At 39.1% G+C, this 27,067-nt stretch overlaps 1 non-coding gene and 1 pseudogene across 1 annotated transcript; one reads left to right on the top strand and one right to left on the bottom strand.

Moving 5' to 3' along the window:
• Positions 1 to 1,195: 1,195 nt before the first annotated feature.
• On the bottom strand, positions 1,196 to 12,593 carry LOC114496959 (annotated as a pseudogene).
• Positions 12,594 to 16,518: 3,925 nt separating this feature from the next.
• Positions 16,519 to 16,649, top strand: LOC114498304. Its single transcript, XR_003684737.1, has one exon. It is a non-coding gene; the product is annotated as a small nucleolar RNA SNORA24 (small nucleolar RNA).
• Positions 16,650 to 27,067: the final 10,418 nt, after the last annotated feature.

Below are 27,067 nucleotides of genomic sequence, written 5' to 3'. Positions count from 1 at the left end.
TCTCTTGATTGTGTTTACAATGTATTTCAAAGGTGTGTTAACCTAGCCCTCAATGGTATACACAGCTCAGTTTGTTGGGTGTCTTACCACAAAGTGAAAGGTTACTGGTTAGATTTCTGGTCAGGGCACATGTTTGGGTTGTGGGTTCATTCCCTAGTCAAGGCAACTGGTTGATGTTTCTCTGTCACATCAATGTTTCTCTCTCTCGCCCTCTTTTCCCCTCTTTCTAAAAATAAATAAATAGCACTGGCTGGTGTGGCTCAGTGGATTGAGTTCCGGCCTGTGAACCAAAGGATCATAGGTTCAATTCCCAGTCAGGGCACATGCCTGGGTTTCGGGTCAGGTCCCCAGTAGGGGGCACACAGGAGGCAACCACACACTGATGTTTCTCTCCCTCTGTTTCTCCCTCCCCTCTATCTAAAAATGAATAAACAAAATCTTTTAAAAATAAATAAATAAATAGAATTTTATTTTTGAAAAATAAAGGTTTACCTTTGCTTCAGAGGTAATAAAATAAAAATAAAAATAAAATACAGGTTTACCATTGCTTCAGACAAAGGTAAACCTTTCCTTAAAGAAGTTGTATGGCTGGGGCATGACTACCCATCATGACCTTCCCAGTGAGGAATTTATGATCAGATCACCCTGTGAGGTCACTTTCGACTGCACTTGGGGCTAATCTTTGAGTATGTTGTCTTTTAGTTGTGTTTGGGAGGTGGGGAAGAAAAGAGTAGCCTCGCGTGAAGGGCGCACGTTTTGGATTTAGATAGGCTTGATTTGCTGAGCTGTGGCAATTCCAGTTGTGCAAACAGGCAGATTGTTTAACCACTTTGAGCTTTAACCTCTTCATTTGAAAAGCAGAAAATATAATACCAGCACATACAGGATCTTGAGGCTTAACTGAAATAGCATATGTAAAGCATGGCAGTGATTTTAAAAATATCTGTTCCCCATAAGACATTGTTCGAACGCCCCAATATTTGTACATGCATCATTGTATTCCTCTTTGTGCTTACAGCACTTAGTGCTGCCATCACATAGTGGGAACTAAAAAAAAAAATTGTTGGACTAACATGGGCCCTTGAGCAGTACAAACACTTTACAGCCAAAAAAATTTTTATTTGAGAAGAGACTGATATTTATTTTCCATTCACCCTATTTCCATTTTTCATTGAACAGTCTATGGAGGAACAGCTTAAGACCACTCACTGGTTGTTCCTTCCCAAGAGGCGGCCTGAGCAGTGGGGGCTGCAGGCCCGTCTTCAGTGCAGCTGAGCGCTCCGGGCTTCAGTAGGGAACTGTCAGACAGGCCCAGAGGGCACTGCGCCTACAGAGCCATCTGCGACCTCAGGCTGAGCAGCAGTGAATGCAGGAGCTGGAGCAGCCATCCACCCTGAACGCCCAAGCCCTTTCAGTGGTCTACCCTTCCCTTCAATCTCTTCAGGATCCCTGTAGAAGTAGAGATCAGGCAGGACCCCATGGGTGTTCACCGGAGATGGTACCACACATGCGCATAACTTCCCAGGCCAGCATCCATGACATCAGACCCGCTGAGTGAGCCCCTTTGTTGCTGCAGGGATGGCAATGTCCACAGAGCATAGAGGACAATCTGTGATACACAGAGAGTGGTAGGCAGGCTAAGGTAACACGTGTTTGTGGGAGGCTGGCAGTCAGTCCTGGGACCAGTAACCCCCAGAAGCTGTGGCTCCCGGGAGGCGGCCTAAATCTAGTTAGTGAAGGTTCCCAAAGGGAAGCGTCAGCACCTGGAGTGGCTGCAGGGACAGCAGCGAATTCCAGCAGAACTCCAGCACAGCTCGCTAGTGGGTGTTCCTGGACGGTATGACACTGACAGCAGCTGGGTTTGCAGTGGTAACAGTGGCTCAAGCCACCAGCCAGAGCTTCTCCTGGGTCCCCTGCAGAGTTATGCTGTGGACACCATCATTCTTCCTGCTGTGGATGTGCTGTTGCATGTGGAAGTCAAGGCTGCTGCCTCCTAAGTGGGTTCCTATTGCAAGGGATTTGAGGACATATTCCTCCTTCATTTGCAGGATGTCAAGCCTGCAGACTTTGTGAAAGGTTCCGTTTATGTTACTGAAGGCACTCAGAACAACGCCATCTAGACCCCTCTCTGGGTAGTGTGCAGTGATACACCCAAAGTTTGATTGCTAGTATGCTCCCTTTCCTGTGGCTAGAAATCCTGAAAAATAAAACCTTAAGGGAAACATTATGCTGAATAAAACACCCAGGCTTAGGGACTAGTGTGCATAAGACCTCAGATTTCTTTCTGGCTCTCAATATGAGAGTCATGATTGTTTCCCTTGCGTCATCGTCCGCATGTGGCTTTTCATCTTACATTCTGGCTTTGCTCCAGGCGATGACACTCTGCCTTATGCCAGGGTCCTGGTGAAAGGTCACACCCAGAGTGGCCAGGCTGGGAGGAACTCCCTAACAGTTTGGATCCCTCACTGTATTTTTAGTGCTCCACCTCTGTGGGGTGAAAGTAAGAGTGAAAAATTCTAAAGGGGCCTAAAATTTAGATTTTGGCCTGCTAATATAAGTTTCTTTTGGTTTGTTTTTTTTTTCTCTGACTTGCTATATAACCAGTAGTGGGTGAGTTTCTGTCATTTCCCACACCAAATTAAAAACAGGACATGTGATTAATAATTGTTAAATAAAGTGATTTGGACTCATTTTTTCCAGCCTAGTGAGACTCAATTTCAACATTTCACAGGTAGTTTTTTTTAAGGTGGCATGAGAAACCTCAGTGTCTTCTGGAGAATTTTGCAAATGGATATTAGCCCAGCCTTTTAAAACCGGGGTTTTAATGTCACATGATTACCCATCTTTGACACACCCTTTCCAGACTCTGCTTGTGCAAGGACAAAATGAGTTGAGGGTTTTTTTTTTTTTTTGCTGCAAATACTGATCTTTGGTGTGTCTTTTTTGGTTTTTGTTGTTTCAACTTTGTCTTTTTCCATGCTGTCCCTGAATTTCTTGAAGTTTCTCTCTTTCTCAGTCTGTTGTTTTTTAGTCTTCATAGATTATGTCTACTGAGGTTGATAGTCACTTAATCCAATTCAAAGTGCTATAGCAAACATTTACTGAGTATCAATTTTTAAAAATATTTTATTTATTTATTTTTACAGAGGGGAAGGGAGGGAGAAAGAGAAGGAGAGAAATATCGATGTGTGGTTGCCTCTCTCATGTCCCCCACTAGGGACCTGGCCCGAAATCCAGGCATGTGCCCTAACTGGGAATCAAACCGGCAACCCTTTGGTTCACAGGCCAATGCTCAATCCACTGAGCCACACCAGCCATGTCCTGAGCATCAGTTCCATACAAAGCATGAAGGAGCTGTTTTCTAAGACGTTTACATAGACTCTTTAGAGCTGCAACATCCAATATGGTAGCCATTATCCTCATATGGCTGTTTAAATTTAAATTAATTAAAATGAGGTGAAATAAAGATTTAATTTCCTCAATTGTACTAGCCGTATTTCAAGTGCTCCATAGTTATGTGTCGCTTGTGACTACTGTGTTAGCACAGATCTAGAACATTCCCAACACTGTGGAGAGTTCTGTTGCACGTGCAGTTATAGGACTTCGGTGATTTAGAATAACAACTCTCCACTTGTCTTTCATCTTTAAAATAATCAGAAACTCATGTCTTTAGATGAGGTTTTCTTTTTCTTTTCTTATTTTTTTTTGTGATTCAAATAACATTTATTGAATTTCCCTGTTAGTTACTATAGAAAATACAAGGACAGATAAAGTATGTTTCTCATCCTTTGTCATCAGGAACTTAAATATATATTGGGGAGACTAGCACATAACACAGCTAATGGGATTGCAAGGCAGGCTATGCAAAGTGATGTAACAGAGGTATCGTCAAGGTGCAACGGACTAGTTCAAGGAGTGATTTATTTCCACTCTGCATCAGGGCCTTCATTTGGCAGGCGGCATCTGGAAAGGAAAGGACAACAGGAAGACAGAGAGTCATTTCAGGTGCCAAGGGAGTAACAGGAGTAAAGACAAGGAACAGGGAAAGGGGCTCAGTGTGAAGCAGATAAACGGAGCACAGAGATACAGGTTGTAGACTCTGAGGACAAACTGCTGGGCTCCAAAACCCAGCTTTGCCTCCTGTGAGCACGTGAATCTATCTCTCTAAGTCTTCGTTTCTTCATCTGTAAAATAGAGCTCATAATAGGAGCTAATAGGGTATCCGTGAGGGTTAAATGAGATGTATTTCGAGACTTAGCACAGTGCCTGGCTCACAGCAGGCCTGCTAGAGGAGGACCCAGGAGAAAGTGAGGTTGCAAATAACGGGGCCTCCAAATAGTGGCTGAATTTAGTGGCTGAAATAAGATAGAAAATAATTTCTCTTTCAGTTGAACACCTGGAGAGAGGCAGTCCAGGACTGGTATGGCAGCTCTGTTCCACAAAGTCCTCAGGGACCCAGTTCCTTCCACTTTCTGCTTCCCCATCCCTGGAGTGTGGCCCCTGACAGAAGTTGTGACATTCATGTCCCAATCAGCAGGATGAGAAATGCCTCCTTTGTCTCTTGAGGTTCCCAGAAGTTGTCACCTGATATTTCCCCCTGACATTTTCACTTGCACCCCATTGAATTTAAACTTAACAATTCTTTTTTTAATAGATTATTTATTTTTAGAGGGAGGAAAATGAACAGAGAAAGAGAGGGAGAGAAGCATCAATGTGTGAGAGGTATATCGACTGGTCGTCTCTTGCATGACCCCAACTGGGGATCTGGCTCACAACCTGGGCATGTGCCTTGACTGGGAATTGAATTGGCAGCCTTTTGGTTCACAGGCCAGCACTCAATCCACTCAGTCACACAGCCAGGGCTTATTGAATTTAGTTACATGGCTATATCTAGCTACAGGGGAAACTGGGAAACATAAACTTTTGGGGCGGAGTGGCCTCATTTCCAGCTAAACATTTTATTACCAATGGAAGAGGATGGGACAGAAATTGGAGGAAACTAGCAGTCTGTGTCACAAAGAGAAACATGACTGAAGCCAGGCTACAGAGATCTTTAATGCAGCCTGAGTATGCACTTCATAGCTTGGGCTTTATGGAGCTATTCATGCTTTCAGTGTAGGGAGTTAATATCATCAGAGGCTGTTCGTGGTCATAGACTTGGACATGGTTCCTCAAACCAGCAAGACTCACCTCAGCAATCCTCAGATACTGTCAAGAATGGTTACTTTGAATACAAAATAAGGTAACCTGAGGGCAGGGAATGTGAGAAGGCACCCCCACCCTACCCACCCCACCTGGCAGCTCTCCTTTATACTCCCTGTAGTGTGTCCTTAGCCCTCTCAAAGGAGCTGAGGATGGAAATCAATTTTTCCTGCGAGATGAATAGTGCCGAGTAGAAGGAATTTCTTATCTTTAAAAAAAATATTTTATTTATTTATGTTTAGAGAGGGGAAGGGAGGGAGAAAGAGAGGGAGAGAAACATCAGTGTGTGGTAGCCTCTTGCATACCCCCAACTGAAGACCAGGCCCACAATCCAGGCATGTGCCCTGGCTGGGAATCGAACCAGCAATCTTTTAGATTTCAGGCCAGCACTCAGTCCATTGGACCACACTAGCCAGATTGGGAATTGGTATCTTTCTATCAAGGTGGTGTGCTTGCTCTCAGCACTCTGTGTCACCTCAGGGACTGCACTGCTGTTGGTATGTCCTACTAGATTCTACTAGAAGCAGCTTGAGGACAGAGTTCAGGCCTTACTTAAGTCTATATCCTCAGCAGTTAACATAATGCTTAGTGCAAGGAGTACATAAGGTTATTAATGTCCTGGGTACATGCTGGGCCTATATGACTGCTCCCTAGATTGCAGTGGCTTTAAAGCAGCTGTCCTAGAGCTGAAGTCCTGCTGCTGTTGATTGTCACTGAGTGTGTGGTGAAAGCATTTCAGGCAAAGGCTAGGAGAAAGACTTGTGTCAAGTGAAGACATAGGTGTGTCCACCTGGAGTACAGTCCTGCTCAGAGTACATTGGACAGTGAAACAGTGAGAACAGGTTAAATAATTCGTGTTAGTCCTGAACTCTTTTCTTACTGTCGTCATTACCTCGGCACTGGTTTACTAAGACAACAAAAAATATAGTGAACTTGTCTGTTTATAAAATATATCCTGAGGTAAGCCCCTCTCACAAGATTTATTAACTAACAAATATCTATGGATTATGTGTGAAATGTTATGGTAGAAGTTATGAAGAATAAAAATAAATAAATGAAAGAACCAGGCATTGCTTTCAAGGAATTTACAAACAGTGTGCTAGGCTGTAGGAATCCCAATGTGGCTGACCAAGCACCTACTCATGAGAGGCTTATAGTAGGGTATGAACAACAGATAGACAAACAATTACATGTACTGTGATCTAGTGTTTGAACCTTTCTCAGGGCCAAATGTACATATTTTGGTACGGAATTTGAAGAAGCTGTACATTTGAGATTTTGTAAAATCTGCAGACACATTCTGTTTAACTAGTATGTAAAATGTTTTCAGGGAGTTGGATCTGTTTCAGGAGTGGCAGCGATATGATATGCAACCGGGGGAGAGAGAGGGGGAGGAATAAAAAGAGGGTGGATCATTTTGAGATGACATTAAATTATCTTTTGACACCAGCTGTATCTTTTTTATAACAGAAAATGGAAACAACTCTGTCCTTGACCTTCAAAAAGAAATTGACTTACCTAGCTTAACTATTCAAACAAACAACTGTGTACTCTCTTCAATTCCTATGATGATTTTGATTTACTGTAAATGACTGAATTTAATGAACTAAATTATGCTATTTAAATGCATTTTGTGAATGGTATTGTAGTTTGTTACAAAGCATTATGTCTATGCTAAATTGTGCTGTAAATGATATGGTATGGAACATATGTGCTGTATTCATAATTTAACTGTTGCTGTGGAGTGCCTTCTTGGATAGGACATACTGAAAAAGGAGCCTTTATTTACCTGGTGAAATGAAGGTGATATCTCAGCAAATCACTAGGTCTTACTGACCTTGGCAGAATTACAGTGCTAATATTTTCACATGGATGAACTGTTCTTGAACAATTTCTCTAATGTATATGGCAGAAATAGGCTTTCCATTAACACTGGGTATATACGGTATACCTTCTCTTTCCATTTTTTTCTCTCCTTCAACAAACATTTACTGCAGTCTTTGCAAGGATAATTCTGCCTCCATGAAGGTCCATGTTTTCTCCTGGCCTCTCAAATAGTAATGATCGTAGGGGGTAAGGCCTTGTCCTACAGGGAAACTAGTGGTCTATGAAAGGATTTGCATTAAATAACATCCTGCTTTTCCTTTTTGTGGATAATCTAAGAAATTAAAAAAGAAAGGAGTTACTACTGCAGCCAAACACCTCCTTTATTACTGATACAGGCTTAGTTGGCTCAGTGTGGGAACTGAATGGGTGTTCTAACAGAGTGACATAAGGTACACTTACTCACTAGGTCTGGGTTTCCTTATATGGAAGGACTGCGTAGGTAAGATTTTTCTTAGAAAGATTTTATTTATTTATTTTTAGAGAGGGGGGAAGGGAGTGAAAAAGAGAGGGAGAGAAACAGCAATGTGTGGTTGCCTCTCCCACACCCCCTACTGGGGACTTGGCCTGAAACCCAGGCATGTGACCTGACTAGGAATCAAACCTGCAACCCTTTAGTTTGCAGTTTGGCACTCAATCCACTGAACCACATCGGCCAGGGCTGTAGGTAAGATTTTTAATATGGAGGAGCAAAGAACTGATGCTTGCTGTGGACAGGCTCATCTCAAGAGAAAGAAGAGTTGAACTCGTTGGAGCATGCCTAGCTAGTCTTTACAAATTTTATTGTACCAGTTAGAGGCTAATGAATAAGGCCTTAGCTCTCTTCATACAAAGAAACATTAAACATAAGGAAAACATCATTCCCCAATAACAGGTGGAAATTTTGAACAGAGAAATCCATTCAAAAGTTTATTGCTAGGGAGAAAGCCACAGGCTTCATTACACAGTTATGATGATGCTCCCATTTTTCCCCTCTGAGGGGCATCTTCAGGATAACAATACTTTTACTACTTGATGGAAAAATGAAGAGACAGCAGTTCTTGGGGCAGCCACAACAAGTTCAGGAAAAATTGCTTGAAATTTATGTGATCATACTCAGTACTTCAGTGCCGGCCACTGTACGGTACTGATGCAGCAGAAGACAGAGTTAAAAGACTTTGGCTCTAGGAGAAGTTTCATGATCATTAGCTCTGTTTTAGTCAGCTTAGGCTGCCATAAAAAACAATACTATATATTGGATGGCTTAAACAATGGACACTTATTTCCTCACAGTTCTGGGTGCTATGAGGTGGTGATTAGAGTGCCAGCATGGTCGGGACCTGGTGAGGGCTTCGTTCTGCTGTGCACGCAGCCACCATTTGCTCTGCGCCCTCACAACCTCTTCTTTGCATGCACTAAGAGAGATGGAGTGAGCGTTCTTCTCACAAGGACACTAATCCTATCATATGTGGGCCCTACTCTTCTGACCTCATTTACCTTTGCTTACCTCTGTATAGGCCCTTTCTCTAAATAGTCACATTCCCCGTCAGGGGTTCAACATAGGAACTGTGGAGGGGGAGGGAGGCACAGTTCAGTCCACAGCAAGCTTGTTGTGTGATGAGGCAAGTGATTTCCATCGGATTTTTCCTTTCTGTGAATGGCAGTTCTTGCCTTATGTTACCTCATAAGGTTATCAGTACATCAAGTGATATGGAGGGTTATATGTTGAAATGTTTGAGGTGCAATGCATATGTGCATATGTCATTATTTTTTATTAATTTCTGAATCTAATAGTTACTGAGGGCAGACTTTTCTTGTTATTTAGATTCTTTTTTCCTTACCTGAGTGTTTCTGGATGACAGATAGGAAAGCTGGGTAATGATTGTGGCCTCATCCCCTTAAGAAAACAACATCCTTTGGAGGCAGAAAATAGCATGAAGTTGACATTGCACAACAAGAAATGTTGATTTTTCCATGATGATTTCAAACATTCAGAAACTAGATTTTACAACCAACCAACCTTCTAGCAAGAAATCAAGAGTTCAGTTTTATTCTATGTTTTTGAAGCAGAGTATTTGGATCACGTGCATGAAAGGTTAATAGAAGAAAGAAATCTATAAAGGCCCATCTCTAATTGGAGTACAAAAGAATATTATAAGGTAGACACAGGACAGAGAACATGAGCAGTTTTCTCATTTTAAACAGATTACTTCTGAATTCGGCAACCTAGAGTAAGGTGTGGGCGAATGGCCAGACGGTCCATTGTGATGCATTGCTGTAAGAATTGGTTTCAGTTATACCTCAGTGCTGCATTTAGCATTATTCACAAAGTGATTCATTTAACATATCTTAGTAATATTCTCTCTCTATTATTTTAGAAGCAATATACAACTAATATTTTAAAATATTATAATGGCAACTTTAAAAAAAATTGAACCTGGAGCTCATTTGTTTGCTTTTTCTTAGGATTATAGCACATGGGGTTGCTTGGGGAGCAGGGGCAATGTGATTCTTATCAGGGATGTAAACTGTTTGGTAATAGTAATACAATCTGCAAGCTGAATGTTTGAGCTGGCGTGTGAAGATGACTGGTAACTGGGGCTCTCCTTTGTGATTGATTGGCCACTATAAATGGGTATTGGTGGGGCAAACAGGTAGAAGTTAGTTATGAGTATAGGATTTCCTACATCAGGAACATGGAATTATAATGTCAGAGATTTTACATTTTTCAGGGTGTTGGAAAGATCTTTGGCTATTCTAGCAAGGTGCTAAGCTGGCATACAGCCAAGAGTCAGAGATTTGGAGAATCAAACTCTATAAAGTGGAGTGAACTCTTGAGACAAGATCACACTTGCTGATGAAAAAGCAAAACCAAGAAATGTTAAATGACTGGTTCAAAGTCATCCAACAATTTAGTGATAGAACCAGAAGTACCCTTGGTCTTTGCTGGTTTAGTATTTCCTATATACAGTAAAGGGACAGGTATTACAGTCATCCTATGGAGAAATTGAGACAAAGGAAGTTCCTTAGAAAACCACCAAAGCACTTAGGATCATAGAATCAGATCTTGTGAATGTTGAGAAAGACTTAAAGATTAGGTCTCTCAATGCTGTCTAATCCAGTCTTCTGTACAACACTTGAATCCAATCTAAACAATCCCTGCCGAATGGTCAGTGGATGTTTGCACACTTAGAGTGATGGGACACTAGGTCTTTGATCTTTGTTTAGTTCAGATGCTCAGAAAGTTTAGTCTTTTATATTGGGCCTAGCTTGTCTTCCTGTAATTTCAACTCAAAGGTTTTGGTTCTGCTTTCTAAAGGTGATTAAAAAATCACACAATTGACCATGGAAGTTTTATCCTTTACCCTCTTTCATGTGTAGTACCCTTGTCATTCCTTAGTTTCAACACTCTGTGTGTTAATAGGACATATTTAAATGTCCACTGCAGCAATCTAATCTATTAATATGCTTACTACCAAGTAATTCAAGTTTATTTTGTAAAACAGGCCTGAAAAATCTCAAAAGGAGGTAAGGAAAGGGAAATGAAAGTCCCTTTTAATTAATTTAGGCCAATTTGATTTCCTTGAGCTCTGTGCAAATGCTAATTTTCAGGTGGATTTCAGTATGACCAATATAATCTATTTGGCCAAGTTGATTCAACCCATTTTCTGAAACTCATGGTCTGATTTGTTATCTGTATGTACTTTTGTGACACTAACATTTCCCAGTGTTCATGGACAGTACTCAGTAAGTTATGCAAGGTATTCCTTTCTACCCGGGTTGGGTTTACAAATATACTTTATTAACAATTTACTTTGTGTACTATATTTAAGACAAATTTGATATATAAAAATCAGACTTGACCAAAATTTTAGAAAATGATTACTTTATCCAAGGAATTCTTTAAAATAACTAGTTCTCCAAATACCCATAAAGTGTAATTATATTGGAAGAAGTTCTGTTTTGACCTAAGAACTCTGTAGTACTTAAAGTACATAAAGCAAGACACAGACATTTGAAAATTCCATGAGGGAGAATAGAATTACAGAACTAAACTTATATATGAACAAATAGAAATAGGGAGGTGAAACTGAATGCATAAAGGCTCTCTGAATATCACTACATTGTTGGGGGCTGTAGACATACTCTGAGCTTTGCTTTTTGAGAGCTGGTGGAACTTGTGGCTCAGCTAAAACTTTTGAGTATCGTGTCAAACAATCAAGTGTTCACAGAGTTATAGAAAGGACAGATCAGGTACATGGCAGATTTTACTAGGATTATATCCATACCATGTAGTCATAACAGAACCTGAATTTAAGACTTTAGAGAAAATTCAACCTGGCTGGTGTGGCTCAGTGGATTGAGCACTGGCCTGTGAACCAAAGGGTCGCCAGTTTGATTCCCAGTCAGGGCACATGCCTGGACTGTGGTCCAGGTCCCCAGTGGGGCGTGTGCAAGAGGCAACCACGGATTGATGTCTTTCTCTCTCTTTTTCTCCCTCCCTTCCTCTCTGTCTAAAAATAAATAAAATAAATCTTTTAAAAAGGGAAAATTCTATTTTTGTTTTGAATTCATTCCAATACCAAGAAGTTTTTCTTTATGATATAGTCCTAAAACCTCTAGCTTCTTTCCCATGGAAAAAGTGGTTACAGCTGGTGGGCACCTCTTTGTGAGTGCACAGGATCCTTTCTCTCTGGTGTGTGAAGACGTGAACTTGCCACTAAGTAGCTGGTGATTGTGTGAGGCCCCTGTAGGTGGGAAGATTCTTACTGATCGCATGCTCTATTTTGCCCAAATGAATAAAAGCCAAGTAAGGGATAGAGGTAGTGCTTGTCAGCACGTATTTGCCTGGTTCAGGTTCTGCCTCTGCACTTGTTGGGGCCTAATTTGATATTTTATAGTAATGTTTTGGAGTATAAGGCTAGTAACCTTACAATGACAATAAGAATAGGAAACAACTCTTTATAAAATCAGTAAGCAAAGAATGGAATTCACGATAAAACTTCTGAAATACCTCATACTTAATGGCAAAATTGACTTTGTGTTAGGTTGAAAATTATTTTTCGAAAACGTTTTGGGTCAATATCATAGGATTCAAGTACAAGACTACCTTTGGATCAGGTCTGGACCAATATATACTGGGTTTTGCCAGAGGTAATTAAAATATATCTAAAGCACATTTAAAAGTGAGCATAGTTTAGACTATTTAATTTATGATGTGCCTTGGTGCAGCTTCATATTTCTTTGGTATATAATTTTCATCGAAACTGTAAAAATTTCAGTCATTATATCTTCAGATATTTTTTTCTTTCTCTCTCTTCTTTCTGGGGCTTCAATTGCTCACATATTAAGCTGCTTGCAGTTGTGCCACAGCTCACTGACACTCTGTCTGTGTTTTTTGCAGTGCGCAGAGTCAAACCGCTGCTAATTCTATCCAGCGGCGTAGTTTTTATCTGAGACATTGCATTTTTCGTCTTCAAGAGTTTGAGTTGGGTCATTTTTGTGTCTTCCATGTCTTTCCTCACCATGTTCCTGATTTTCTCTGTTGTCTGGTGTATTTACAACAGCTGTTTTATTGTCTTTTCTCTTAGTGACTGATGTTTAATTTGGGGTTCTGTTGGCCTTGGTTGTATTTTTTTTCCTCATGACAGGTCATGTTTCCCTGCTTCTTTCATGACTTAGTGAATTTGGGTACTGGACATTGTAAATTTTATGTTGCTTAGTGCTGGATTCTTTTGTATTCTTGTAAACAATTTTCAGCTTTGTCCTGTGACATTCAAATAATTTGGAAATAGATTGATTCTTTTCAGATTTGACTTTAGGTTTTTTTTAGGTAGGACCGGAGCAACTTTTAGTCTAGGGCTAATTTGCCCCTACTACTGAGACAATATCCTCTGACTTACCTACCTGTTGCCTTATATGTTGTGAGGTGTTTTGGTGGGTGTTTTTAAAAAACTCTGGCAGCTGGGAATGTGAACTATTCCCAGCCCACTGTGAGCTCTGAAAATTGTTCCACCTGCTTTTTCCTAGTGGTTCTTTCTCCCACCTTGGCTAGTTTTCTCCTTTGCATGTGCTGATCAGCTCTCAGGATAAGACTTGAGGGGCACCCTCTGCAGACCTTTGGAGCACTCTTCTTCGGTAGTCTGGGACTCCGTCCTCCCTGGCACTCTGTCCTGTGAATTCCAGCCACTTTGCCTACCCCAGACTCTCAACCCTGTCTCTCAACTCAGGGAAACCAGTTTATTTATTTTCCCTTCTCTCAGGGATCATTGTCTTGGGCTGCCTGTTGTCCAATGTCTGAAAACTATCATTTTATATATTTGTCTGTTTTTTTTTAGTTACTCCATCATAGCCAGAAGTGGCACCCTAAAAGTCAGTATACTTTAGGACTCTTAAGTGAGAAGAATGGTTTCCAACTTTCTACTAGTATACCCTAAAAATGTTTAATACACTGTACTTAAAGGCATTTATATGAACAATAGAAATCTTTCTTTGGGGAAATTAAAACAACAAAACTTGATTGCATATCATTTCATATTTTGCAGATGTTAATATTTAATCATATGCAGAGCCATTTAGCTTAAGTGCATTAATGTAACTCATTTAAAAGAGGCCAGTAATTGTCCTATTAACTCCCAGTCTGGATGTTATCTGCTCTGCCCTGCTGGTAAGGCCAGAGGGGGACTCTTCTATTGGCACCCACAGAGAGTGCTCTGATCTGTTGAAAATCCTGTTAAAATCTAATTACTTAGGAGAATCAGCCAGGGAATATCTAATGAGCTCTAGGAAACCTGCTAGAAGAAATTCTGTGTTATTAACGAATGAAATGTCTTCTGTCTTTCAATTATCCCGGTAGCACATGAACATAATTGCTGCCTTATAAAATGTGACTCTTGTTTGCTGTGTTTTAATTGTGTCATGAATTTTTTGATCATTTGAAAATAACTTAATTTCCCATTGAGGAGAAATGACAGTGTAAAGCTTACATACCTGTGTTTTCTTTCCTCACAGATATTCAATAACTTGTTATGAAATGCTTTAAGAAAGTATGTACATTATTTTGTGAAACCACTCTACAGGTGTGAAAAACTTGATGATTAAAAGACCTTGAATTTTTAGTTAGACTGAAAACATGTTCAGGAAGAAATTCTGAAAAGGATTATTCTCTGAAATCATCTTTAAAATATTGTCAAAAGAAATTAATTTCATTTTTCTTAAAAATGAAAATAGCCTCCTCAGTTTACAACAAACCCAACAGGAGCTTGGGGTCGCAGTATGAGGGGCACAGGATTCGTGCCCTTCCTGTGAGCAGACACCCTACGTGTGGGGGGAAAAAAAGAAAATTCCTTTGTCTCATTTGATTTATAAATATATCTTTAAGACTTAGCGTAGTTTACATTTCCTTCTCTCTTTAATGATCAGGAGTATCTTTTTTTCTCTGTAGCCAAACTTTCTTTGTATTTTAACTTTGTTGACTTTCTATTTCTCCATATTTAGAACTTGGTTTTCTTAAAATTGGATGGTTAGTTATGACTATGGACTTTGGACTCAGATAATAACTTGAGGTATTTAATTCCTGGTTTTCCTATTTACAGCAAATTTCTTATCTTCTGAGTCTCAGTTTCCATTGCTATCCAAGAGGCATACTAATTAATGTGCACAGGACTGCGTAAGCTGCTGTGAGGGTTTTGTGAAGTAAAGCATGTAAAGTGCTTAGTACAGTATCGGGTGTGTTGTGACGCTCAAGGGGTGGTAGTTATTATTTTTGAAGACTAATTAAAATTTGGAATATAAAAGAATTGTGATATCTAAGATTCATTAAAAACTAATGTAGGGTGAATTTCTATTATCCTAATGTATTTCTATCACCATATTCATATTCAATTTGTTGAAAAAATTAAAAAGGGCCTATTTTTAGTTGCATGTCAGTGAACTCCATTCCAAAGTTTATCAAGTTTTTAGCCAATGTGTCATTTTATAACATGGATTGATTTCAGCAGATGACACCAGAAACAAAATGTGGTTTGGTGATACATTACTTAGAAAAATACCTGTCTTAGTGATAAATTGTTATTGGAATATTATATAAGATTTTAATGATTGAGGAGAAAAAAGACTATTACATATTATTTCAACAATTAACAATGTAACTATTATTTAAAATTATTATCTGGCCTATAGAACTCTGGCAGTTGAAATACTTAAATTGACAATGCTTTTATTTTTAATCATTGGATAACATGTTACAATTAGACTCTCTTTTTTTGCCTAAAATATAGGTTAAAACATTTTTAATTAGACTATTGGAAGTTGATATATAAGCAGCCTTATAAAGTGATTCTTGTGTATTATAACTGGACAAAGATATAGAATTAGTATAATAATGTTTTCACTTAGAATAGGCTCTTTAATACTTAAAATCCTTTCTCATATAATTCATTAATTCTTACAGCAATTTTATGAAATAGCCATACAGTACTGTATTACAGGCAATAAAAGGAAACTGAATTCTTGTATATTCATAACTCTGATTATATTTCTAGTATAAAAGATATATATAAATTAATATATAAATTAGACTGTTTCAATAAAAGAATATTTAAATATAGGATGGGGCAAAAGTAGATTTATGGTTGTAAGTACACAAAATGCAGTTTATTCTTGTATTATTTATCGATTATTGTATTATTTTCCATATGAACAACTGTAAACCTACTTTTGCTTACTCTGTATTTAAAATAATTTGCTAACATTTTATTAATTTAATATTTTACATGGATTTGATTTTTGAAAAACTCTGAGAGACAATGGTGTTATTTGGTAGGGGAAGATTTTAGAATTGATGAATTTATGATGATGTGCTATTTGTTTAAAAGTTTATGTATAATAAATAAGCATGGTGAACACAGTTTATCTGATAGGAATTATTATGCTATAATCAAGGAGCAAATGCCAGCTCATTTGTTCATTTAACAAATATTTATTTGAGGGCATATTTGCTGGAATGGAAATGTAATGTTGAACAAGACAGGCAGGGAAGAAGAATTAGCAGATTCATTATTAAAGCTAATATTTTGCCACAATGTCAGTTCATAAAACTCTTCACTAAAGCTGAAAAGTTCCTGGTGGAAAGTGCTTTGGTTGTTGATATTAGCCTGCGAAACCATTGGCTAAGCCTTCTGTACTACACAACTTGATTAAGTTAGCACATTTTCATTGAACAGTTTCTGTTGATAATAGAAACAAACACTTGACCTTGAAAATGGAAGTAAAAGAAAAAAGAGGTTGTCTCACATCTTTCCCTGTGCCTTTGCAATACTCTCTGCTTGTCACACTTCAAATATCCAGATCCCTGTGACACATGTGACATTGCTCCTCCCACCACCCCCTCCCCACACCATCACAATACGCACATTTCCACAACTTTGCAGGGAGTGTATTCATATGTGGTAGGTCCATGTGTCTTTGGGACCTGTCGACTGGGGCAGTCTCCCTTCTGAGCCATGGAAGAGCATATTCTTCTTTATTGGCAAAGCTGTCACCATTTAATTGGTATCAGATTCTGACTTGCACAAGTAATATTCTTCACTGAAAAAAAAATTAAAAAAAATATGTGGTAGGTGCTCAGTGAGTGCTACTGATTAGTGTAATTAATAAATCTGTTATTGTATTAGGTTATAGTCTTAGTTCTGTTATTGATCCCCCTGTGATAATCAGGCATAAAGCCAAGTCACAGGACCTCTTGATTTTCCTATATATAAAAATGAACATTATGTTTTCCAAAAACCTGATTAAAATATACTGAGGATTGTGAGATATTAGTTTGAATTATATGGACTTGTGATATTTAATCATCTTTTGACTTACAAAAATAAAAATTTTATTTGACTCAACCTAGTATTTTTCCTAAGTTGTTTTTAACTTGACCAAAAATGTAATACAATTATCAAAATAATCACAACTCCAAATATGTTAATTACATCACTGCTTACAGTTTTCTTTCTACCTTTCTACCTATTTCACCTTGATTGCTGATTTTGGCCTTGCTTTCTTCACTGAATGATATTTTATTACCAAAAATTAATTGCATAATATACCTGTCACTCCAAATACTAAATTATATATTTTTTAATGTTAATGAGTCTCAAGTCCACAGGGCTAGGTCTAGCAAGCAGTATTATTTGACTTCTTCAAGCACATTTAGGTATCAGGAGATAGTGGGTAGTATTTAATTTCCAAATTTAGTTACAGTTTTTAAAGAGGATTTTTTTTTAAGATTTTATTTATTTATTTTTAGAGAGGGAAGGGAGGGAGAAAGAGAGAGAGAGAAACATCAATGTGCAGTTGCTGGGGGTCATGGCTTGCAACCCAGGCATGTGCCCTGGCTGGGAATCGAACCTGCGACACTTTGGTTCGCAGCCCGTGCTCAATCCACTGAGCTACGCCAGCCAGGGCTACAGTTTTAAAAAATATAATTTTTTAACATGTAAAAAATTTTTACTGTTTCTGACAAATTAGAAGTTTTCATTAGTCTATAATTTAAAAATTATTTTTGTGTTTACTCTGAAAGCTAAAATTTTAAGCTCTGTTCCATTAATTTCTGATTGATTCCTATAATACCATAAATAAACTTATAATCTTAACAACATATAGTTATGAAAAAATATTTGTTTCTCCAGAAATTACAGTTTATCTCTGAAGAAACTGGATATCCCAGAGGTAACTTTTTTCTGAAAAGGCCACAGATGATCACTCTTTTTTTTTTCTTTTAGATATAAAGCAACCCCCTGGGTGAGCTAGAGCTTCCCCAAAGTAAAGTCCAAGATACTCTGTTTCACACCTTTTAAGGAAAGGCAACATAATTTAATTTGCCTAACCCAGGGCATCTGGGAAGATGGCTGGAGAACAGAGGTGTAGCCTGGCTCTTTATTCAAACACCATTAAGCTCTCATAGTTAATCCAGGGGTTCTGAGCAAGTAACTCAAGGGAATGGTCCCCAGATTCAGGGCTTGTGAAAAGGCTTTCACTGACTGGCAGGAAAATGAGAAAAATAAGGATAATGCCAATTGCCATAAAGCTACATTTACTGAATTGAAAGAACAGTTTACACTCATAAAGGAAACATTTTTGCTGGAGTCATGTAATATGTAGCCTTTTCAGAGTGGCTTCTCTTACTTGGTAATATGCATTTAAGTTTTCTTCATGTAACATAGCTTATCTTTTATAAAATTATAGTCAATGATTTTTTTCATTTTTCATATTTGTTCAAATAGTGATCCTATGGGACTCCCTGAAATATTTTTTGAAATGTCTTTAAACTCTAAAAATCTTGAAAATACCCATTTTATGTATATGTTTTCTCACCTGTTAAATGGAAGTAATGATTCTTATTTCATTGGATCAGTGTCAAGATGAAATGAGATACAGAAGTGGAGGTGCTTCTAATAGTACCCAACACTGTGGATGCTTCCAACTTTAGGCCCATCTAAAACTCTGGTGGAGGCCCCCAAATTTCATCCAGTTTTCCTTTGAGGAGAGTGAAAATAGTAAGTTCAGATTGGGGCATGACTTGGCATAGAGTAGATGCCAAAATACATATTTTTTGAGCCTGTGGGACACTAACGCAGAAGAGTATTGTAGGCAGATGGGTATGATAGTCAGGATTCTAGAGTGGGCCATGGGCAGGAAGCCATCAGGGCATGGGTGTAACTGAAGTTGGGGAAGTGTGGAGACGAGAGGACCTGGGATGCACATCAGGTCCTTCAAAGCTCATGAGGCTGTGTTGCCCTCCCAATGTCCATGTACAGGAAGCCCAAAGGTCAGGGAATTGTACACCATCCTCAGAGCAGTTGTTTCTACCGTGTTCCTCTTAATTTGGGGGGCTTTCTATCCTAGATGAAAATGTGAAAATCTTTGGACTCTTCCTGTTAAATCTTTAATTCCAGAGCTAACCTCATTTCCCATGAGGGCTTAGCCACTCTGGTGCTGTTGGCACTAAAGATAATCCTTTAGGGTGAATAATTATGTCAGAACTAAGAAATTATTTACAGGCTCTTGAGTCAAGTGGGGTTATTCCCTGATAACAAGTATACTCTTCTCTGAAGAATGGCCCATTAGAGAAGCATGCCCTCTTGAGCACGCAGTTTGAGAAGAGACGTGTGTGCAAAGGTAAGGGAGAAAGGAGACCCTAGCCTAGCCACCCAGAACTAATAAAGCCAGCCTGGCGATCAATGGTGTGACAGATGTTGCAGCCACATCACTCTCACACCCAGCAGAGATGCATGGTTTTCTTGCTCCTGTGTGAAAGAGCAGCCAGAAAGACCTTTTGTGCAGCCCGGCCTTTGTTACCGGCTGTTTGGCTGTTGGTGGGACTTGTCTCTCTTTAGAGTACCTTTCCCATTTCATCCCACAGGACACATTTACTCCACAAACCCCATCCTCATGTACTGGGTCAGTCCGTTTACTTGAATAGTTCTAAAGTTTTCTTGGCCTAATTTTAATTCTTGGACTTGTTGTTATTGGGAATGGGCCTCTGGCAAGCTGTGGATTTGGGAAAGGCCATAGATTATATTTATACAGTCCCTGTTACAATGGAGGTCAGGGAGGTAGTGTGATAAATCAGTAAATTGCAGTATTTATGGCAAATGCAACTTCTTTACACCCCTAAAGGCTAATCTGCATGCACGTCCACCCTTGTCTCCCAGTTTGAACGTAAGGGATATGGATCCTTCAGTCTAAGGCTGATCCCTCTATTCATGCTCTGAATCTCATTTTCTCCTCCTATCTTAGGCTTCTTGCTTTATCATCCATGCCCTCTTTCTCCTGTACTTTCATTCTTTTCCTCTCTTAAAAATCTGAGTTCTAAATTTGTTTTTTGCTACCTGCTCACTGTGTGAACTTGTGGGTTTGTACTTTCACCTCTCTGGGCCATAATTTTCTCACCTGTAGAATGAGAGAGTTGGACTAGATGATCTCTAAGCTCCCTTTTTATCTCTATTTCATGAGGCTGGGGTTTATGAGTATGTTTATATTCTCACAGGTAGCTATATTGAGCTACCTGTCTTAGTGATAAATTATTATTGAAATATATATTAATGATGGAGGTGCAAAAAGACTATTGAATAATATTTCAACAATTAACAATGTAACTATTACTTAAAATCATTATATGAATTGGAGGAAAAATTTTCTTTCCTATGGAATTCAAGATATATTTGATTCGACAATACCTGTCAGGTGCATCATATTTTGATATTGTTCTAGTTCTTTTTAGGAAGCAAAATGATGTAACTCACTTTACACTGAGATATTATTGATTTCTAAAAATTTTACATATTTCCTCTTGTGTTAGTCAGATCTCTTTTCACTGCAAGAAATTTTGCAAGAAATTGAAACCCAATTCAAACCAACTTAAGGAGAAGGATTTTCCAGGGAGTAGCTAGCTTCAAGCCGAGATGACTCTATGGACTCAAGCCAGGTCATCAGGGCTTGGTATTTTCTGTTAATCAGAGTAAGTTAATGCTTTGGTAAACCCCAAATCTCAAATCTCTGAATTTCAACACAATAGAAATCCATTTCTGTACATATAATAGTGTAATGCGAACTTTCAGTGGGGGGCCTTTAATGTGGAGATATAGGGCTTCAAGCCCATTTCACTTCTAGCTTGCTACTCCTAGGGCCTCAGACTCCTGTGCTGGACTCTCTACATCTAGCCAACAGATAAGAGTGGGAGTGGAGGAGATCCTGGAAGATCACAGCCACGGGCCAAAGTTCAGCTGCAATGGTCTGCAAGGAAGACAGTAATACAGTCTCACTGTGTTACCAGAAGGAAGAAGAACAGGTTTTAGCAAGCACATGACCATCTCCATTGCACTCCCTTTGCATCTGTTGGCTCTGCCATCTCTCCTGTGTCCTTCTGCACCAAGTTCTCTCCATGTGGGAGCGAAATAGCTACAGGCAACCACAGATTCAAATCCTCCTAACTTAACCTCACTGGAAGAGACCATCTTCTTTCAGCTGCAGCAGAAAAGCCTCATCTGTGGCCAGCTGAGGCTAGTGTAATGGGTCACACTAGTTAGCAAGGCCTGGGTCATTTGCTCCTCCAGCATCATCCCTACCCAAACTACATGAGTGGGTTACCCCAGAAAAGAAGGGTCCTGTAACTAAAAAAGGCAAGGTCGCTGCATTGGCAAAAACCAAGAGAAGTATACTAGCTCTGTCTTAGGAACCATGCTTATTTTAATTTTGTTTAAAATATTTTTCAGTACTCATGCCTTAATAATTGGTAAAATGCTTCTTCTTCTTTCTTCTTCCTGTTGATTTCTTCCATTTTCATTTTCACTGATATGCAAATGTATTGATTTTTACCAAATGAGTACAGGAGGGGACAAGATATTTGAATAGATGTGTGCCAGTGTTATTATGAAAAATGTTCCCAGGGGTACTGTTGCCAAGACAGGCCTGTTTAGAATATTGCTAATGTAAGGAGAAGAGGTCAATGCTTTCCCCAGAGGAATTAATCCCAGGGAAGCTTTAGGTCTCTGGTTGAGGAAGATGCTTTAGGCTGAGTTGCTGCTCTGAAACCTTCAAACAGACCACACAGGTGACTCCATGTAGATGAAAGGCCAGTGAGTGAGGTTTCAGTACCTGTAAACCAGCTGCACTGCATGACCCCATTGCCTATATAGAAGAAGTTGACTTGGGGAAGCTGATAGACCCATGAGCAGGGGGTTGGGTTTGTGATTCCCAAAGAGAGATGAGGAATTTGTCTAAGAAGTGCACACAAAGTAGGGAAGCTAGAATTGATGCCCCTTCGTAGAGCCTAGAACTTAGAAGTTCTTGTATTCACAGACTACAAAAACTGCCTCTCTGGCTCAGATGTGTGATAAAGAAGCTTGTCATCTGACAAGGAAATTAAAGCCCCAAGCTTGTGCTATGTGTATGTGTGCTGCCCAAATTTATGCAACTTGTGTGATATAGGAGTCATAATCTCTGAACTAGTACAGGACCACCGACACCATTGGGAAAAACATGTTTGCAGAAATGAGCCTGAAAACACTGTGTATCTCCTATACTTTCACAACCCAGGGCACCCACGACTGTGACAAGATGAATAAACTCCTTCGAAAGTGGAATAGAAATTACAAACCATATAAGGGAAAGGGCTTCCATGAAGGAGAATCAGCTGTTGCAACCAACGGAATCATCATACTAAGAACCAGAAATAATGGACTAATTTGAAAACTGTTGTAAAATAATTATGTTTCTAATGATATACACAATAAAAGGAAGAGCAGAAGCCATACTGAAGTAAGAGCATTGTATAGAAAATATACAAAAGATATATGGAAAGGTAACAAAATATGTATAAGATGTATATGAGGAAAACTACAAAACTCTGATGAAAGTAGAACTAATAAATGAATTCAGCAACGTTGTAAGGTACAAAATCAGAACACAAAAGTCGGTTACATTTCTATATACTAATAATGAATAACTGAAAAGGAAATGAAGAAAACAATTATATTTATGATAGCATTAAAAAGAATAAAATACTTAGGAATAAACCTAACCAAGGAGTTGAAAGACTTGTACACTGAAAACTATAAAATGTTGCTGTTTAAAAAATTAAAGATAAACATTGAAAAAAATCCCATGTTCATGGTTTTGGAGAATTAATATTGTTAAGATGTTTATACCAACCAAAGCAATCTGCAGATTCAATGTGATCCCTACTAAAATCCCAATGATATCTTTTTTTGTCGACATAGAAAAACTCATCCCAAAACTCATGTGGAATCTCATGGGACCCTGAATAGCAAAAATAATTTTTTTAAATAACAAATTTGGAGGATTCACATTTCCTGATTCCAAAACATATTATAAAGCCACAGTAATCAAAACAGTGCAGTGTTGGCATAAAGACAGACACATAGGCCAATGGATCAGATTAGAAAGCTCAGAAATAAACCCTCAAGTATATGGTCAATTGATCCTCAGCAGGATACCAAGGAATATTAAATGTATATTGTTAAATGAAATAAACCAATATGAAAAATCATACTTATTATGTGAGTTCAATTACATGACATTCTGACAAAAACAGGACTTTGGAAGCAGTAAAAGAGTCAGAGATTGACAGAGGTAAGGAGGTTGGGAGGGATGAATAGTTGGAGCAAAGATGATTTTTGGGCTGTGAAACTACTCTGCATGATACTGTAATGGTGAATATACGTCATTAGACATTTGTCTAAACACAGCGCGTACAGGAGCAAGAGGGAACTGTAATGTTAATTATGGATGCTGGGTGATAATGGTGAGTCAGTGCAGATTCATTGACAGTAACCAATGCACCCCTCTCGTGTTGGGGTGTTGATAGTGGGAGGCTGTGAATGTGGAAGGACAGCAGGTATATGGGGACTCTCTCTACTTTCCCCACAATCTTGCTGTGAACCCGAAAGGATTCTAAAAATGGTCTATTTTTAAAAGTGGGTATTTCAAAAAAAAGAACATACTAGAATTTATAGAAATGAAAAGCTGCACGGATGGTGTGGTCATCATGACTGTATTCAGCAATATTGTTTTCTGGGCACATGGAAACCATACTTCTCAGCGCCCTTGTGACTGGGCAGCACCGTGTAACTAGTTCTGGCTTGCTGACTTGGAGATGAAGTCAAGTTTAGACTTGAAGTCTTCAGTCGCAGATGTAAGAAATGATGGTGCTTGTTTCCTGTTTGCTGGCCAAGGAAGCCACTTTCCTGTGGTAAGGAAGCTCCTGACATGTCGGAGGATGCATCACGCCTTTCCTGTCCCCTCTTTCCTTGTTCTTGTTTTCCCGTGACGTTGCAGTTTGGGACCGCCATGAGACTCGTTTTGATCAATGAGATGTAAAGCAATGCCTGATACAGAGCTTTATGGGAAAGTTCTTAGATAATGTAAGAGCTTGATGAGAAGAAAGCTTTTTATCCCTTTCTTTTGTGCTTGTAACAATGACATGAGGGTGTGAGGTTCGGGACTGTGACTTCTCTGTCATGCTGTGACCAAGCACGAGGACCAGCGAGAGAGGAACCGAAACGCGGAGCCTGTGTGTGAAGTGACACCATCAAGCCACGGCTCTAAGCTTTCAACTCTGGTTCACCTAACTTTCAGACTTCCAGTTTTATGAGACAGCTAAAGGTCTTTGTTGCTTAAGTCACTCACAACGGGGTTTTCTGATACATTTTGCATTGTTGTCAAGCACACATGTAACATTTGCAAACACCGATCCATACTGCACCAACAGGAAGTTTAACATATTCTAAAGAACGAAAACCATATACTCTAGTGATGTAATGTGACACAGTACAATATAACATAACAAATATACTTATGTTATATTGTAAAATGAATATCATGAGATAGTATAAAAATTCTTAACACTTGGGAAACTACAAAAATGCTTCTAAAAACAGGGTTGGGCAAAAGTAGGCTTACAGTTGTTTGTATGGAAAAAATACAACAATAAATAAATAATATTATATAAGAATAAACTCTGTTTTTTGTACCCACAACTGTAAACTTTCACCTCACCCTGTACACAGATCTAAGAAATTGTGATAGAAACTATGGAATATTTCAATAACAGTGAGAGCACTACATATCAAAACATATAGCAGTACAGACATCCTTAGAGGAAAATCCATAGCTGAAATGCATATATTAGTAAATAAAATATCAAGGATGAATGAATCAGAGACAGTAAGGTAGTGGTTCCCAGGGACCAGGGGCAGGAGAACAAAGAGTCAGTGTTTCGCGGGTGCAGAATTTCGTTTGGAAAGATGCAATGGTTCTGGAGGTGGATGGCCATGGCGGTTCCACAACAGCGTGAATGTGCTCTGTGCCATTGAACTGTACACTTGAAAGTAGTTAAAATGACCAATTTTGTGCTATACACATCTGTTTTTACCACAATAAAACATTTTCTAAAAAATTTGATGAAGATTTAGTTCAAGTTAGAATCAGAATAAAGTCCCCAAAAGGGAGAAGGAAAAAATGATAAAAAGATCTTAATTAAATAATAAAAATAGAGAAAATCCATCAAGGAAAAGATGGCCCTTCGACAGGAACAATAAGGGGCTTATTAAGAGAAAAAAGATGGCAGGAATGGCTCACTGAGTCGCTCTCTTCAGAGATGTCTTGTAAGATGAGGACTGTCAGGCGTCCTTCTGAATGAATGAGAAGTACACAGTGGCAAGGGCAGTCTCAGCAGAATGGTAAGGTCAGATGCTTCATTCACTTGTTTTTGAAATGAATAAGCTGGAAAGAATTAGAAACATTGAGCATAGATAATTCCTTCATGAAACTTGATTGTAAAGGAGAGTAAGAGAACAAGGGAGAAAGAATACCACTTGGAGGGGGAAATTAAAAGCACTGTGGAAGGAAGGAAGGAAGGGAGGGAGGGAGGGAGGGAGGGAGGGAGAAAGGAAGGAGAAAAGAAAGAAAGAAGTTGGTGTAGAACAATGTTTGAGGGTGCCTGCCCTGCACAGAGTCCCTGCTGATGTGCAAGATTTGGCAACATGGTATTTTTAATCAGGTCACCCTGCCTTTTTTGGTCACAGATGATTAGTGGAGGTGGGTGGTCACTTTGATTTTCTCTCTCAAGAATTCTTCCTGGGACACAGAGATTGTACCACTGGTAGGTGCTGGACCTTTCAGATACAGACTTGAAGCTGGCAGCCATGTAGGGTGTTGTGCACCCAGAGGAAGCTTGTTGAGAGAAGATGGGGTTGGGGGTGGGTGAGAGGGAAGGGAAGAAGAAAGGAAAAGGGAAGGGAAGGCAAAGGAAGAGACAGAGGAACACAGAAGGAAGTGGAAGTGAGAAAGACTGTACAAGCTCCAAAAGAGAAGAAACTTTTGATATTTTTTAAAAGTTTTCTTTCTAGCTCTTGTTTATATAAAGAATAGCTTTATCAATATCTAGGTCAGAAAATTATCCTTTTCAACCTTTACAAATGAACTCAATGTAGTAAATATCTATTCTTTGAAACAAAAGAGCTTGACAAATATAGATGTACTATCTTAGGTGGCAAGAATAGCTTAATAAAACTAGAAAGGTGGGAATTAAAATCCATTTTAACCAAAGAGAAACCAAAAAAGAGTGGTACCTAATGGCAATGAAAGTTACAATTATAGGATTAAGCCACCTCAAATCCATGGTAGAAGGAAATTGGGATTTGAATCAACCAACCAACTAAACAATCCAACTCTCTGTCAATCCATCTCAGCTATAATTTTCACCATGATGGTTCTAACTAAATTTTGCCATGTTTGTCTGCCTTCTTACAAAATCAGCCTTCCCCTTTTATTGAAAAAATAACTGAATAAAATTCTTTGAAAAATGTGTTTTATACAAGATCTCGAATGAATGGCAGCCTCAGTTAACATGGAGACAGAGGCAGCTAAAGCTTTGGGCAGCAGGAAGAACTCTGTCTTTCTTTTCTTGCTTGTGGCATGTTATATTTTCCAAAGATAGTTGCAGCAATACACACTCCACCGCACATGTTCTTCTTGCCATGTAATGATGGCATTTTTTTCATTAAGAGGTAGGATCTGTGCATTGAACCTGCACAGAAATCTGGAACTGCCTTGACCAATAAAATGCAGCACAAGTGACGTTGCATTCCTTCTGAGACTGGTCACAAAACACAGATTCCACTGGGCTCTCTCAGGACAGTTGCCCTTGGAGCCCAGCCACCATGTTGTGAGGAAGCCCAGGCTACAAGGTGACACCATGTGTGGGTGCTCTGGCCCACGGCCTCAGCTGGATGCCCAGCCAACAGCCGGCACCAGCTGAGAGTAAATGAGCCTTTAGATGATTCCAAGTTTCAAGTCTTCTAGTTGAGGCCACAGAAATCATGGAGCTGATGCTGTCCCCACTGTGCCCCATCTAAATTCCTGACCTGTAGAAACCGCAACAGATGGTATATGATTACTATTGTTTTAAGTTGCCTAGTTTCAAGGTAAT

The sequence above is a fragment of the Phyllostomus discolor genome, chromosome 5 (genome assembly GCF_004126475.2).
Source record: "Phyllostomus discolor isolate MPI-MPIP mPhyDis1 chromosome 5, mPhyDis1.pri.v3, whole genome shotgun sequence".
Classification (NCBI taxonomy): Eukaryota; Metazoa; Chordata; class Mammalia; order Chiroptera; family Phyllostomidae; genus Phyllostomus; species Phyllostomus discolor.
This window is presented reverse-complemented; position numbering and strand designations above follow the sequence as displayed.